The sequence below is a fragment of the Scylla paramamosain genome, chromosome 22, assembly GCF_035594125.1.
Source record: "Scylla paramamosain isolate STU-SP2022 chromosome 22, ASM3559412v1, whole genome shotgun sequence".
NCBI classification, from domain to species: domain Eukaryota; kingdom Metazoa; phylum Arthropoda; class Malacostraca; order Decapoda; family Portunidae; genus Scylla; species Scylla paramamosain.
This window is the reverse complement of record NC_087172.1, coordinates 11653832-11664829: the sequence shown is the minus strand read 5'-3', so window position 1 is coordinate 11664829 and position 10998 is coordinate 11653832.

The following is a 10998-nucleotide window of genomic DNA, read 5'->3' as shown; positions in this document are numbered from 1 at the left end:
ATAATATTCATTTATCACATAATTGCCCTGAATTTTCCCAGAATTTTGGCATCTCGGTACCTATGAAGATGAATAACAAAAAAAAAAAACCCTATTTATTTCATTTTTTTTATTTATTTTCTTTCTAAATAAAGAGTGTTATTTATGGGTTTTAGCTTTTTGGTACTTAAGGAACTTATAAAACACGTTATAAAACTCGTTACTCGTAATGTCCTTTTATTTCCCAAACATAATGTTCTTTGCATGTACTTAAGCGTTTTTATAGATAACATGATCAAAAACACTCAAAATACATGTTTCTGGTAATGTTATTCTGTTTCTCCATAAATTTAGTTTTGCATGCGTTTTAGCTGTTTGGTATATAAAAGGATAAAAAACACTTAAAGGCAAATTCTTCGTAGAAGTTGGTTTTATTCCCATGTAATGTGATTGTTCTGTTTTTTCAGTGCTTTGTTGCATATACCTTTTATATATATATATATATATATATATATATATATATATATATATATATATATATATATATATATATATATATATATATATATATATATATATATATATATATATATATATATATATATATATATATATATATATATATATATATATATATATATATATATATATATATATATATATATATTTCAAAAACACTCAAAAGACACTTTTCTGGTAATGTTTTTTTTTTCCACATGAAGCTAATTTCGCATGTAATTTGGCATTTTCGTAACAAAGAATGTGAAAAACACTCAAAATACACAATTTAGTAAGGTAGTTCTGTTTATCGTTTAAAAGTGTTATTCATGCATTTCATCATTTCGTTATGTAAGAAATTTCTCTATATACACGAGTTTTGCGTTTATTGTCTTGTGGTTCTTTTTAAACTATAAAACACTCATTATACACCTTTCTCGTAATATCCTTTTGTTTCCTTGTGCTTTACATCCATTTTTGCATTTTTTGTAGGGAACAAGCTCAAAAACACTCAAAATATATCTTTTTGGTAATGTTATACTATTTCTTCATATAGGATGGTTTGCATCCGCTTGAGCGTTTTTCTACGTAAAACACTGAAAAGACACGTTTTCAGTAATTTTGTTTTGGATTCACATATTGACTGATTTTCATATTATTTATCGTATTGGGGCCTAACATTCTGAAACACAGTGAAAAGACAGGTTTCTTGTAAAGTCGTTTAACTTCCCTATATTGGTGGCTTTGCATGCACTTTAGGTACGTACTTTTGGTACATAACAATAAAAAAAGCTATAATTAACATTCATGATAATGTTCTTTTGTCCATATAAATTCCCTGAATTTTGGCAGAATTTTGGTAATTCGGTACCTATGAAGATGAAAAACAAAAAAAAAAAAAAAAAAATTCCCATTTTTAAAAATTTTTTTTATTCATTTTTTTTTCTAAAAAGTGTTATTTGTGGGTTTTAACTTTTTGGTACTAAAGGAACTTAAAAAAACATAATACACGTTTCTCGTAATGTCCTTTTGTTTCTGAAACATAAGGTTCTTTGTATGTATTTAAGAGTTTTTATAGATAATATGATCAAAAACACTCAAAATACATGTATTTGGTAATGTTCTTGGTAAAATTTGGTTTTATTCCCATGTAATGTGATTGCCCTGGCTTTTAGTGCTTTATTGCGTAACACGCTCAAAAACACTGAAAAGACATGCAAAGACTCCTATATAAAGGAAATTACAGACCTTACCAGAAATCTGTCTTTTGAGTGTTTTTCAGCATGTTAGGCACCAGAACGATAGATAATAAAGAACTCACTCTATGTGGGAATCCAAAAGAAAATTACTGAAATCGTGTCTTCTCAGTGTTTTACGTAGAAAAACGCTAAAACTGATACAAACCAACCAATATCAAGAAGCAGAAAAACATTACCAAAAATGTATATTTTGAGTGTTTTTGAGCTTGTTACAAAAAAACGCGAAAATGGATACAAAGCATTGTATATTGGGAAACAAAGGGACATTGCGACAAAAGTGTATAATGAATGTTTTATAATTCAAAAAAACCACAAGGCAAAAAACGCAAATCTCGTGTATATGCTGAAACTCTTGAATAACACTCTCAATTCAGAAACAGAGCAACCTTACTAAATGCGTGTCAAAAACACTAAAAGGCAAGTTTTTCGTAAAACTTGTTTTTATTCCTATGTAATGTGATTGCCCTGCTTTTTAGTGTTTTATTGCGTAACACGCTCAAAAACACTCAAAGACACTTTTCTGGTAATGTCATTTTTTTCCCACATAAAGCTAGTTTCGCATGGAATTTAGGGTTTTGGTAAATAAGAATGTAAAAAAACACTCAAAATACACGTATTTTGTTCTGGTTGTTCTGTTTCTTGATTAAGAGTGTTATTCATGAGTTTCAGTATTTTGGTATCTTAGAAACTTCTCCATACAGTCGAGTTTTAGCGTTTTTTGTCTTGTGATTATACACGTTTCTCGTTATGTCCTTTTTTCATTATATAGAGTGCTTTGGATCCATTTTCGCGTTTTTTTTATGTAACAAGATAAAAACACACAAAATATACTTTTTTGGTTATGTTATTCTATTTCTTCATATTTGTTGGTTTGCATTCCTTTTTAACGTTTTTCTACGTAAATCTTTTAAAAGACACGTTTCCAGTAATTTTGTTTTGGATTTCCATACAGAGTGACTTTCATATTATTTATCGTTTTGGTGCCTAACATGCTTTTTGGTGCCTTTTGCTTCCCAATATAGAGTGCTTTCTGTCCATTTTCGCATTTTTTGTAGGTAACAATTTCAAAAACACTGAAAATATACCTTTTTGGTAATGTTATTCTATTTCTTCATTTTGGTTGGTTTGCATCCGTTTTAGCGTTTTCTACGTAAAACACCGAAAAGACACGTTTTTAGTAATTTTGTTTTGGATTCCCATATAGATTGACTTCCTTGGGTTTTATCGTGTTGGCTCCTAAAATGCTGAAAAACACTCATAAAACAGTTTTCTGGCAAAGACGTTTAATTTCCCCATATAGGTGCCTTTGCATGCAATTTAGGAGTTTGGTACATAACAGTCCGAAAAAAAAAATAAATTTAACTTTTTTGATAATATTCTTATTTCATATAATTTCCTGAACTTTGCCCGAATTTTGGCACCTTGTTACCTGTGAAGATAAATAAAAATGAAAAAAAAATATCGTATTTTTTTCTTTATTTTTTTTATTTTTTTCTCAATAAAGAGTGTAATTTGTGGCTTTTAGCTTTTTCGTACTTAATAAACTTAAAAACACTCATAATATACGTTTCCCGTAATGTCTTTTCGTTTCCCAAAAATAGGGTTCTTTGCATGTATTTAAGCGTTTTTATTGGTAACATGATCAAAAACACTGAAAATATATGTTTTTCGTAATGTTATTCTGTTTCACCATGAAATGTATTTTGCATGCATTTTAGTGTTTTGCTATATAAGGAGCTCAAATACATTTAAAGGCAAGTTCTTGTTAAAAATTGGTTTTATTCCAATGTAATGTGATTGCCCTGCTTTTTAGTGCTTTATTGCCTAACACGCTTTGGAAATTTTTAAATTTATAATGTACCAAAACGATAAAACATGCAAAACTCCTTTCCTGCAGAAATATAAAAAACATTACCAAAAATGAGCATTTTGGGTGATTTTTCAGCTTGTCATGTACAAAAGCGTCAAAATGCATATAAATTACCCTATATAAGAAAACAAAAAGACATTAAGAGAAACCAGTATTATGAGTTTTTTTTTTGTAGCTTATTAGGTACCGAAACGATAAAACGCACGATTTGCCTTCTGTATGGAGAAAACGTGCATTTTAAGTGTATTTAGCTTTGTTAGGTATCAAAACGCCAAAATGCATGCAAAGCACCCGATATAGGGAAAATAAACGACATTTCCAGAAACATTTCTTTTGAGAGTTTATAAGTGTGTTAGGCACAAAACCTCTTAAAAAGCATGGAAAGTGTCGTAAATGGGAAAACATTAAGTGTTTTGAGGTACTTACATACCAAACCGCTAAAACGATTGCAAAACACTCTTTATGGAGAAAGTCAACAGCTTTACCAAAAACATGCATTTTGAGAGAATTTGCGCCTGTTACGTACAAAAACGATAAAATACATGCAAATAACCCTAAAAGGGGAAAAGAAAACATTAAAAGAAACGTATATTTTGAGTGCTATTGAGCTTCAAAGGTACCAGAACACTAAAACGTATGAATAATACTCTATATGGAGAAACGGAACAAGATTAACCAACCCTTGTGTTTTAAGGCTTTTTTTCACGTTATTAGGTACAGCAACGCGAAAATGCATGCAAAGCATACTATATGGGGAAAGGAAACATTTCCAGAAACATGTCCTTTCACTGTTTATGAGCATGTTAGGTGCCAAGAAGCTAAAAACCAAGGAAAGCACCATATAGAAGAAAACAAAAGATTACAAAAACTTTTAATTTCAGTGCTTATGAGCTACTTACATACAAAAACACTTAAACGCATCCAAAACGCCTTGAAAAAACTGAATAACATTACCAAAAAAGCGTGTATTTTCAATGTTTTGAGCTTGTTACGCAAAAAAAAAGTACCCAACGACATTATGAGAAACTTATATAAAGAGCGTTTTTGAGCTTCTCAGGTACCAAAACGCGAAAATGCATAAATAATACTCTCTTTAGAGAAACACAACAATATTAGATACCAAAACGCTATAAAGCAACGAAAGCTCCCTATTTGGAAAAGCAAAACATTACCAAAAGCGTGTCTTTTGAGAGTTTTTACAGCTACTTACGTACCAAAACGCTAAAATGCCTGCAAAGCACATTTTATGGAGAAACAATAACATTACCAGAAATGTGCATTTTTTTTTATCTTACGTATAAAAAAAAAGCAAAAATGCATAAAAAGTATCCTAAATGGCGATACGAAAATAAATGCAAAATACTTTGCATGAGGAAACTAAAAGACATTAAAGGAACCTTTATAATAAATGTTTTTTTTTTTTTTTTTTAGGTACCAAGACCTATTTGACGCACTGAAGAACAGTGTATGTGGATAAAAGAACATGATTACCAAAAATGTGCTTTTTGAGTGTTTTTTACATTGTTAGGTACGAAAACACTCTATAAAGAGTGTTATTTGTGGGTTTTACCTTTCTCATACTTAACGAACTTAAAAAAAAATCATAATACACGTTTCTATAACGTCCTTTCATTTACCAAACATAGCGTTCTTTCCATGTATTTTAGCTTTTTTATAGGTAACATGATGAAAAACACTCAAAATACATGTTTTTTGGTAATATTATTCTGTTTCTCCATAAAGGGTGTTTTGCAAGCGTTTTACCGTTTTGGTATGTAAGGAGCTCAAAAACACTTAAAGACAAGTTCTTGGTAAAAGTTCGTTTTATTCCCATGTAATGTGATTCCCGTGCTTTTTACTGCTTTATTGCCTATCACGCTCAAAAACTTTTTGGTAATGTCATTTTTTTTCCCACATAAAGGTAGTTTCGGATGCAATTTGGGGTTTTGGTAACTAAGAATGTGAAAAGCACTCAAAATACACGCATTTGTAAAGTTGTTCTGTATTCTTAATTAAGAGTGTTATTCCTGAGTTTCAGCATTTTGGTATCTAAGAAAATTCTTTATATACACGAGTTTTTGCGTTTTTTGCCTTGTGGTTGTTGTGAAACTATAAAACACTCATTATACACATTTCTCGTAATGTCCTTTTTGTATCCAAATGTAGAGTGCTTTCCACCCATTTTCGAAAGTTTTGAAGGTAAAAAGCTCAAAAACATTAAAAATATACCTTTTTGGTAATAATATTCTATTTCTTCATATTCGTTGGTTTGCATCCTGTTTAGCGTTTTTCTACGTAAAACACTTAAAAGACAATTTTCTTTCAGTAATTTTGTGATGGATTCCCATTTTGAGTGACTTCCATATTATTTATCGTTTTGGTGCCTAACATACTAAAAAACACTCAAAAGACAGGTTTCTGGTAAGATCGTTTAATTTCCCAATATAGGAGGCTTTGATGCACTTTAGGGTTTAGTACATAACAGTCCGAAAGAAAGATAAAATTAACATTTTTTCATAATGTTCTTTTTTTCACAAAATTTCCCTGAATTTTTCCAGAATTTTGGAATCTCGGTACCTGTGAAGTTGAATAACAAAAAAAAATTCTTATTTTTTTTTATTTATTTATTTTTTCTCTATAAAGAGTGTTATTTGTGGGTTTTAGCTTTTTGGTATTTAAGGAACTTAAAAATCACTCATTATACACGTTTCTCGAAATGTTCTTTCTTTTCTGAAACATAAGGTTCTTTGCATGTACTTAAGCGCTTTTATAGGTAACATGATCAAAAACACTCAAAATACATGTTTTTGGTACTGTTATGATGTTTCTCCATATAGGGTGTTTTGCTTGCTTTTTTTTTAGCGTATTGCTATATAAGGAGCTCATAAACACTTAAAGGCAAGTTCTTGCTAAAAGTTGGTTTTATTCCTATGTAATGTGATTGCCCTGCTTTTTATTGATTTATTGCCTATCATGCTAAAAAAAAAAAAAAAAAAAAAACACTTAAAAGACACTTTTCTGGTAATGTCATTTTTTTCCCACATAAAGTTACTTTCACATGCAATTTGGGGTTTTGGTAACTAAGAATGTGAAAAACATTCAAAATACACGCATTTGGTAAGGTTGTTCTGTTTCTCAATTAAGAGGAGTTTCAGCATTTTGGTATCTAAGAAACTTCTCCATATATACGAGTTTTTTGCGTTTTTTTTGCCTTGTGGTTCTTCAGAATATATAAAACAATCATTATACACATTTCTCGTAATGTACTTTTGTTAACCAATATAGAGAGCTTTGTATCCATTTTCGCTTTTTTTGTAAGTAAAGAGCTCAAAAACACTCAAAATATACCTTTTTGGTAATGTTATTCTATTTCTTCATATATGTTGGTTTGCATCCGTTTTAGCGTTTTTCTACGTAAAACTCGGAAAAGACAGGTTTTCAGTAATTTTGTTTTGGATTCCCACATAGAATGACTTCCATATTATTTATTGTTTTGGTGACTAACATGCTGAAAAACACTCACAACAGAGGTATCTCGTAAAGTCGTTTAATTTCTTCATATACTTAGCTTTGCATGTATTTTAGGGTTTGGTACATAACAGTCCGAAAAAAAGCTGAAATTATTTTTTTTATAATGTTCTTTTTTTCAAATAATTTCCCTGAATTTTACCAGAATTTTAGCATCTCGGTACCTATGAAGAAGAATAACAAAAAAAAAACTTATTTTTTTTATTTATCTATTATTTTTTTTTCTCTCTCTCTATAAAGAGGTTTTAGCACGATTTTGTTTTGCGTTTTTTGCCTTGTGGTTCTTTTGAACTATAAAACATTCATTATACACTTTTCTCGTAATGTCCCTTTCTTTCCCAATATTCCCAATTGATGCTTTGCATCAATTTTCGCGTTTTTTTTTTTTTTTTGGTAGGTAACAAGATCAAAATCACTCAAAATATACCTTTTTGGTAATATTTTTCTACTTCTTGATATTGGTTGGTTTGCATCCGTTTTAGCGTTTTTCTACGTAAAACACTGAGAAGACACGTTTTCAGTAATTTTGTTTTGGTTTGCCATATACAGTGAGTTCCTTATTATTTATCGTTTTAGTGCCTAACATGCTGAAAACACTCAAAACACAGATTTCTGGTAAGGTCGTTTAATTTCCTCATATGGGAGGCTTTGTATGCACTTTAGTGTTTGGTATAATTATAACAGTCCGAAAAAAAAAGCTAATAACAACCTTTTTCATAATATTCTCTTAGCATATAATTGCCCTATTTTTTCCCAGAATTTTGGCATCTCGGTACCTATGAAGGAGAATAAAAAAAGAAAAAAATCCTTTTATTTATTTATTTATTTTTTATTTTTATTTTTTTTTTCTAAATAACGAGTGTTATTTGTGGGTTTTAGCTTTTTGGTAGTTAAGGAACTTAAAAACACTCCTAATACACGTTTCTCGTATTCTCCTTACGTTTCCTTAACATAAAGTTCTTTGCATGTATTTAAGCGTTTTTATAGATAACATGATAAAAAACACTCAATATACATGTTTTTGGTAATGTTATTCTGTTTCTCCATGAAGTTTGTTTTCTATGCGTTTTAGCGGTTTGGTATGTATGGAGCTGAAAAACAAATATTGGCATGTTCTTGGTAAAAATTGGTTTTATTCCCATGTAATGTGATTGCCCTGCTTTTTAGTACTTCATTGCCTAACACGCTAAAAAACAATTAAAAGATACTTCTGATAATGTCATTTTTTTCCCTCATAAAGCTAGTCTCCCATGCTATTTTGGGTATTGCTAACTAGGAATATGAAAAACACTCAAAATAGACAATTGCTAAGGTTGTTCTGTTTCTCAATTAAGATTGTTATTCATGAGTTTCAGCATTTTGGTATCTAAGAAACTTCTTTATATACACGAGTTTTTGCGTTTTTCTACGTAAAACACTGAGAAGATACATTTTCAGTAATTTTGTTTTGGATTCCCATATAGAGTGAGTTCCTTATTATTTATCGTTTTGATGCCTAACATGCTGAAAAACACACAAAAGACAGATTTCTGGAAAGGTCGTTTAATTTCCTCATATAGGAGGCTTTGCTTGCACTTTAGGGTTTGGTACATAACAGTCCGAAAAAAAAACCTAAAATCAACTTTTTTGATAATACTCTCTTATTATATAATTGCCTTGAATTTTTCCAGAATTTTGGCATTTCGGTACCTATGAAGATGAATAACAAAAAAAAAAAATTCCTATTTTTTAATTTTTTTATTTATTTTATTTTCTAAATAAAGAGTGGGTTTTAGGTTTTTGGTACTTAACAAACTTAAAAACACTCATAATATATGTTTCTCGTAATGTCCTTTTGTTTCCAAACATAAGGTTCTTTTCATGTATTTAAGCGTTTTTATAGATAACGTGATCAAAAACACTCAAAATACATATTTTTGATAATTTTATTCTGTTTTTCCATAAAGTTTGTTTTACATGCGTTTTAGCGGTTTAGTATATAAGGAGCTCAAAAACACTTAAAGGCAAGTTCTTGATAAAAATTGGGTTTATTCAAATGTAATGTGATTGCCCTGCTTTTTAGTGCTTTATTGCCTATCAGGCTCAAAAACACTTAAAAGACATTTTTCTGGTAATGTCATTTTTTTCTCACATAAAGCTGGTTTCGCATGCAATTTGGGGTTTTGGTAACCAAGAATGTGAAAAGCTCTCAAAATACACACATTTAGTAAGGTTGTTCTGTTTCTAAATTAGGAATGTTATTCATGAGTTTCAGCATTTTGGTATCTAGGAAACTTCTCCATATCCACAAGTTTTTGCGTTTTTTGCCTTTTGGTTCTTTTGAACTATAAAACACTCATTATACACTTTTCTTGTAATGTCCTTTTTTTGCCTTTTGGTTGTTTTGAACTATAAAACACTCATTATACACTTTTCTTGTAATGTCCTTTTATTTCCTAATATAGAGTGCTTTGCAACAATTTTCGCGTTTTTCATAGGTAACAAGCTCAAAAACACTCAAAATATACCTTTTTGGTAGTTTTTTTTTTATTGGTTGGTTTGCATCCGTTTTTGCTTTTTTCTACGTAAAACACTGAGAAGACACGTTTTCAGTAGTTTTGTTTTGGATTCCCATATACAGTGAGTTCTTTATTTATATATCGTTTTAGTGCCTAACATTCTGAAAAACATTCAAAAGACAGATTTCTTTTAAGGTCGTATAATTTCCTCATACAGGAGGCTTTGCATGTACTTTAGGTTTTGGTATATAACAGTCCGAAAAAAAAGCTAAAATTAACTTTTTTTCATAATTTTCTTTTATCATATAATAGCCCGGAATTTTCCCAGAATTTTGGCATCTGGGTACCTATGAAGATGAATAACGAAAAAAAATAAATAAATCGTATTTTTTATTATTTAATTATTTATTTTTCTAAATAAAGTGTGTTATTTGTGGGTTTTAGCTTTTTGGTACTTAAGGAACTAAAAAACACTTATAATACATATTTCTCGTAATGTCCTTTCGTTTCCCAAACATATGATTCTTTGCATGTATTTAAGCGTTTTTATAGATAACATGATCAAAAACACTCAAAATACATGTTTTTGGTAATGTTATTCTGTTTGTCCATAAAAGGTGTTTTGCATGCGTTTTAGCGTTTTGGTATGTAATGAGCTCAAAAACACCTAAAGGCAAGTTCTTGGTAAAAGTTGGTTTTATTCAAATGTAATGTGATTGCCCTGCTTTTTAGTGGTTTATTGCCTAACACGCTCAAAAACACTCGAAAGACATTTTCTGGTAATATTATTTTTTTTCCCATATAAAGCTAGTTTCGCATGGAATTTGGGATTTTGGTAACTAAGAATGTGAAAAAGACTCAAAACACAGGCATTCAGTAAGGTTGTTCTGTTTCTTAATTAAAAGTGTTATTCATGAGTTTAAGCATTTTGGTATGTAAGAAATTTCTTTATATACACGAGCTTTTGAGTTTTTTGCCTTGTGGTTCTTGTGAAACTATAAAACACTCATTATACACGTTTCTTGTAATGTCCTTTTCTTTCCTAATATAGAGTGCGTTTAATTTATTTTCGCATTTTTTTGCAGGTAACAAGCTCAAAATCACATCAAAATATATCTTTTTGGTAATGTTATTTTATTTCTTCATATTGGTTAATTTGCATCCGTTTTAGCGTTTTTCTACGTAAATCACTGAAAAGACACGTTTTCAGTAATATTGTTGAATTTGCTGAAAACACACCCAAAAGACAGGTTTCTGGTAAAGTCGAGTAATTTCTCCATATAGGTGGCTTTGCATGGACTTCAGGGTTTGGTACATAATTCCGGAAAAATGCTAAAATTATTTTTTTTATAATGATTTTTTTTTT